Raw genomic sequence first — 6,955 nt, 5'->3', positions numbered from 1 at the left:
GAATATTTATAAATTTCGAATGTTACAAATCACTTAACTTCAGTGGATTCTCATTGGACATTAGTATTTTTACGAAAACATTACCTAACTTCAACGGACCAACAATTCACTGTGTGTGGCAAAGGTCAAAGCTATCTAGCTAACCGGCGAATCGTATCTACATCGACTTGAAATTAACTCGCTCATCGTAAACCCTCGGATAAGATATCACGGGAGTTCCAAACTAAAAAGAAGATTTTACATTGTTTACAAGTTTGTGAAACTTTTGTTTATAAATCTTTGTTTGTAGTAACTATTTGTAATAATTGTTATTGTAAATTGTAATGTTGTGAGTATATTAAAATGTATTTGTGTTAAAAACGAAAACGGTGTGTTTTAATCTTGTTGGCAAATATCGTAAATTGACTAATATATCGGCATATATTTAAATACTAAATCCAAAGTACAATCTAACTACTAAATTTAAATTATTTAACTCGGCTTCGGACTATTCGAAATTTTAATACGTAACAGGCACAAGGTAAACTAACCCTCAAATATCGGGAAGTTGGTGAATGAAATGCTAATTTAAGAACAAGGGTGGTAAATTTCAAGAACATCTGAAAAAAAGCGTCTTGCCTGCTTTTCCTCTGCAAAATATTAATTATTATCATCTATATACTTATTTTGTATTTCTTCATGCAGCCAACCTTCATTGATCATTTCTAAACACCGTGATTGTTTTCCAAAGTTACTCTTTTCGAATTCGCTTCCGGATTTAAGGAATTTTCTGAAACCTTCAACCAAAATAACTGCCAGATTACGTTAGGCTAGACCTAGAAAACCATCAGATATTCACAGTTCATTCGGCTAATAAAAAATCTTTCATCAGAGGGGCGAAGATAAACAACAGTTTCTGAGCACCCCCGGTTATCTTTCAGGTTTCAGAAATTTATATTTGTTTTTCATACCTGAAGTAATTCAAACCGTTATACCTGACAATAATAAGATTAACAGATACAATTAAATATCTTACAAAATTGCTTTGAAGTTCAAATTCCCATAAGTAAAATAGACGAATTTAAAATAACATCATTCAAACTGAAACTAATTAACAAAACGAAATTAAACATGAGTAAAGCTAACATCAAATGAAAAAAAAAACTAAATAAATGTAAACATAAGGAATAAGAGCTGATAGAAGAACAAAGGAAAGGATCCAAGTTAACCTTATCTGTAGGTTAGGAGTGGTACATTTAAAGTACTGGCTGGTAGAAGAACAAAGGAAAGGATCCAAGTTAACCTTATCTGTAGGTTAGGAGTGATATATTTAAAGTACTGGCTGGTAGAAGAACAAAGGAAAAGATCCAAGTTATCCTTATCTGTAGGTTAGGAGTGGTACATTTAAAGTACTGGCTGGTAGAAGAACAAAGGAAAGGATCCAAGTTATCCTTATCTGTAGGTTAGGAGTGATACATTTAAAGTACTGGCTGATAGAAGAACAAAGGAAAGGATCCAAGTTATCCTTATCTGTAGGTTAGGAGTGATACATTTGAAACATTGGCTGGTTGAAGAACAAAGGAAAGGATCCAAGTTAACCTTATCTGTAGGTTAGGAGTGATACATTTAAAGTACTGGCTGGTAGAAGAACAAAGGAAAGGATCCAAGTTAACCTTATCTGTAGGTTAGGAGTGATACATTTAGGTTAGGAGGAAGTTAACACCATGGCTACACGTTACTAAGTTAGGAGGAAGTGAACCCAATGGCTACACGTTCCTACGTTAGGAGGAAGTGACCACCTCACATTCTTCCTATATACTGAACTACTTCTAATAAATTTAACGTAAGATAATACATAAGAACAACAATAAACCTGTTGGTCCATCTAGTCTGCCCCATTTCAGGGTCGAAATAACATAACACTTTAGGACAACAATAAACCTGTTGTATCATCTACTCTGTCCCATCCCAGGGTCGAAATAGCATAACACTTTAGGACAACAATAAAGCTGTCTCAGCTGAAAGTGACTCCTATCCTGCCAAAATTTATATTTGTGTACCCAGTCCTACCATTCTCACTATTAAGTATGAAATTTGGTAGTGCATCAATGCTATCAATTCTCTTAATAATCTTAAATACCTCAATCACACCCTTTCTAACTCTTTAAGAAAGAAAACAATTTCAGATATTTTAATCTTTTCTCGTATGACAACATTTACATATCAGGTGCCGTTCTAGTAATCCTCCTCTGAACACTTTCCAACAATTCACATATCCTTTCTAAGGTAAGGAATCCAAGACTGAACACAATACTCCACATGTGGCCAAACCAGTAACCTATACAACAAGATTATAACCTCATCAGACTTGTATTCAATATTTCTGTACATGATACTTAAATTCGTATTTGCCCAGTTACTAGCAACACCAAATTGCTTGGATGTCTCAAAGACTGATGAACCAGAACACTAAGGTATTTTTATTCCATAGCATTGTAAGGTTATTTCAATTGCAGTTATACTTATAATCCAAATTATGATAAACCACATGCATTACCTTTTATTTATTAAAATTAAACCAACCTGTCATTTATTCACCCAACTCACCAAATGATCTATATCTTTTTGTAAAGTAGCAATCCTCCGCACAGCACATCATCCAAGACCTTAATATCATCAGCAAATTTAAATAATTTATTGACCAATCCTTCACCTATATCATTGATATAAATCTTAAAAAAAGAGCAAAGGTCCTAACACTGAGCTCTGAGATAACCCACTCATTACATTAATCCAGTTTGACTGAGCTCCATTTATAACAACCTCTGCTTTCTTCCATCTAGCAGCCCCCCAGTTGCACAGCGGTATATCTGCGGATTTACAACACTAGAAACCGGGTTTTGATATTCGTGGTGGGCAGAGCACACATAGCCCATTGTGTAGCTTTGTGCTTAATTACAAACAAACAAACCATCTAGCCAATTTTCTGTCTGAATGAGCCAATTTCTCCCCCACACCTATTGAGATAATTTTTAATAATCTTTTATGTGGTATCTTGTCAAATGCTTTCTGAAAATCCAGATATACCAAATCTAAGTCCTTACCCTTATCAGTAACCTCTGCGAATAATATCAAAGGATTGGTCAGAGAAACTTTTTCCCTAATGAAACCATATTGACTATCCAACAAATTTTTAAACATTATTAAATCAATTTGTAAATAATCTTTTATCAGACTTTCAAAAACATTTCCAATCACTGATGTATGGATAATAGATCTATAATTACCGGAACAACTTCGATCACCCCCCCCCCCTTAAAAAAGAGGAGTAACGTTAGCTAACTTCTAATCTTCTAGCACTTGCAAAATAGTCAACAATGACTGACAAAAATAATATCAAATGGTTCACATGTCCAATTATTAACCTCCATCAAAACCCTTAGAGAAATATTATCTGGCCCAGAAGCCTTGTCATTCATTAAATTTCCCACTTTTTTCTGTTCAAGATAAGGATTCTTGCTTAAATCTTTAGTAGTAAAAATGGAAGGAAAGGTAAAATTTAACAACCCAGCTATCTCATAATTATCACATATGCGAGGTCTTTATCATCCCTCAAAGGTTTTTTTCTCTCGTTCTAACATTTTGCTTATTTTTAATATATTTAAATATAATTAATATTGAAACCATCAATAGTTGGTGAAACTCCAAAATTACAGAATTGATGAAAATAAAGACAACTTTACATTTCACAAATACTTCATTTAATGCCTTTACTGGCGAAACCATTGCCATAATAAATAAAATATTTGTGAAACGTACAATTTATAGAAATCTTTAATCTTAATTTTTACATTTTCAGTCAACTTAAACAGGATGTAACTCACATTTTACATATAAACCACTCCTCCCTCTCTCTTTAGTCCTCTATCCCTATTAAATAACCTATAACCATGTATTTCAATCACATTTCTGTCATAAAAGCAGTCTAAAGTTAATCAAGTTTCAGCTATTTCCATTATATCAAAATCCTTCGTCCCAACAGTGCTCTAGTAATCTATTTTATTTCTTATACTTCTAGCATTACAATAGTAACAGTTTAGTCTACCCTTAAAATTTATAAACTACACTTTTCTCTACACCTTATTTCTTTTGTATTTAGCTTATTCTAGCCCTCACCACTGTTTAATCTTAGTTTAAAGCTGCCCTTACAGCTAAGCTAATAGCCCTTGCAAACAAGCCAGTTCTTACCTTAAATATAAACAATCCATTCCAAAAACTTCCTTTTCCCATTAAACTGATCAATAAATCCAACCAGTAAACTTGCTCTTCCTTATATATTGTTACGACAGCGGAAGTCACGTGACGTTGCTGGCGCGTTTGGCGCTGGTAGCGTGCGTGATGTTTCTCGAATGATCGGGGAAGTCCGAGATGCACTCTTCGTTAGTATATAAGTCTGGCAGAAAAGCCAGCAGAGTTGATGAAGAGAGAGTAGTAGTTACTTTGAGTTCCGTGTAATTTATGATTCTGTTAGTTTCGAGCTAGTGAGCCATAAAGTGTGTTTTGCACTCGTCGAGAGCGAAGTTATCGAGATTGCGAATCGCTGAAATTTATAGCATGTATTATAAAAGTTGTTAAGTTTAAAGTGACGAGAAACGTACTGATTGTGGAACTTCTGTGTACAAAAAGTTTGTATCGAGGAAGAATAAACTGGTTTAATCAAGAAAGGACTCGTATCGCTGAAGATCCTCAGAAAGAATTTCTACCGGAAACAAACAAACAAACAGATACGTAACAATATTAACTTAAGCCTAATATTCATTCCCAGTGATCTACTTATAATTTCATTCCCACAGTTAAGTTTTGGCAGTATCCCTGACAGAATTAAGTTATTATGACCCCTTTTTAATACCTTGCACTTAACTACTAGCTCCTCTAATCTACCCTTCCCTACATTATTAGCTCCTATGTGCACTACAAAGACTGTATCACTGTTAACACCCTTTACTACAGAAATAGTTCAACTGACGATTTAAAGATGCATTTAAACATGTTTATCCAATACTAATTTTTAAAGATAGATTCCAAGATTACTGCATTTATGCACCATGAATCATTGCTGAACTTGATGAGTCAAGTAACTTAATGAGATAGATTCATGATGTTAGAAAAACACGTAGGTTCAAGAAGTCTTTATAGAAATGAATAAAAATCCTATAACCCAAGCGCTTTCGAAAGGTGGACCTTTTTTCTTCAGGAGCAAATGAGATAGATGTAGTGGTGGATTTCATGGTTTGTAAGCGAACAAAAAATATATATACTTGAACATTTCACGCCAAAAGGGAAATATAGCTTGAGCGTAAAAAATCAAACAATAAATTCATTGCATATTAAGTGATTTGAGAGAAAATGTTCATAAGAACATATAATAGCTTTATTTTATATTTTAAGTTTTAGTATTTAATCGATTTAGTTTCAAATTCAAAAAGGGCGCCAGCCAGCGGGAAGTTTAAAGTTAACGTATGGCAATGCGTAACAAGTTTGTGAAAATAGTATATACTACAAGTAATGTTCTATTAACTTTCAGTCTATATAAAGCTAATGTTAAATAGAGCCATATTTAAAACAAGTTGAAGTTTCTTGCCTGTATTGCATTAAAAAAAAAAGCTAGGTGAACACAAGCCACGACATGATACTCGTAAGCCTAGTAATAGTACTACTACTACTTTCTAGTACCACTAATATTTGATTATATTAATTTATATAACTTATAAAGTAATATGAGTTATAAATCGTAATGACTCTGAACCTAAAAGCATATTCCTATTCCCACAGAGAAAATTAAAATTAGTGTACTATATCATTGTTAACATACCTAGATGTTTACTTGAAAATAAAGTTTAAACTTTAACAATCAAACTAATAGTAATACTATACTATAGTATTACTATTAGTAGTTATGTACACAGCACAGTAATACTGTTAAAGTGTTATTCTTAATGATAGGCTAGGTTTGGGTTATACTGAATAATTCTGCTACATGAAATATTTTCTTGATAATATTCATTTACTTCATACAACTTATAAGAAATTAAAGAAAATATGTCACTTCTAATTTCTATGGACACTAACTATTTACTTAATCAATAAATAGATTGTTTCAAATAATGTAATACTCAATTTAATATGTTCAGTCTTTAATTTCAATCACTAAGACTTGAGCACCTGTACTCTGTAGAAAACATATCTAAACTTTAAGCCTATCTTCTTAGTTTAAGTGACTTAAGCCAAGTATTGTTCCATTAGCCCATCCGTGTATTTTTCAACAAGTTTATATCCTTTCTGCTTTAAGGTCACAATTACTCGGATAAGGCCTCACTAGATGATTATACAAGGCTATGATAACCTTGCACCAAAATTCATATTTCCTATAAATAAAATCAAGAATTTTGTTAGTTCTTCTTATCACTGCTAAACTTGCAAGAGAGAGTTTTAAGTTGTTAACAACAGTAACACATCTTTGTTTTTCACAACTTCATTGTTTCTTTGATATCATAAGCAAATCCTATCAAACATAACATCAGAAATAAATCCTATACAAGTTATCATCAGAAGTAAGTTCTATACAACTTAACATCAAAAGTAAGCTCTATACAACTTAACATCAAAAGTAAGCTCTATACAACTTAACACCAGAAGTAAGTTCTATACAACTTAACACCAGAAGTAAGTTCTATACAAGTTAACATCAGAAGTAAGTTCTATACAACTTAACATCAGAAGTAAGTTCTATACAACTTAACATCAGAAGTAAGTTCTATACAACTTAACATCAGAAGTAAGTTCTATACAACTTAACATCAGAAGTAAGTTCTATACAACTTAACATCAGAAGTAAGTTCTATACAACTTAACATCAGAAGTAATTTCTATACAACTTAACACCAGAAGTAAGTTCTATACAACTTAACATTAGAAA

Source organism: Limulus polyphemus, unplaced genomic scaffold, assembly GCF_000517525.1.
Source record: "Limulus polyphemus unplaced genomic scaffold, Limulus_polyphemus-2.1.2 Scaffold7976, whole genome shotgun sequence".
Classification (NCBI taxonomy): domain Eukaryota; kingdom Metazoa; phylum Arthropoda; class Merostomata; order Xiphosura; family Limulidae; genus Limulus; species Limulus polyphemus.
This window is presented reverse-complemented; position numbering follows the sequence as displayed.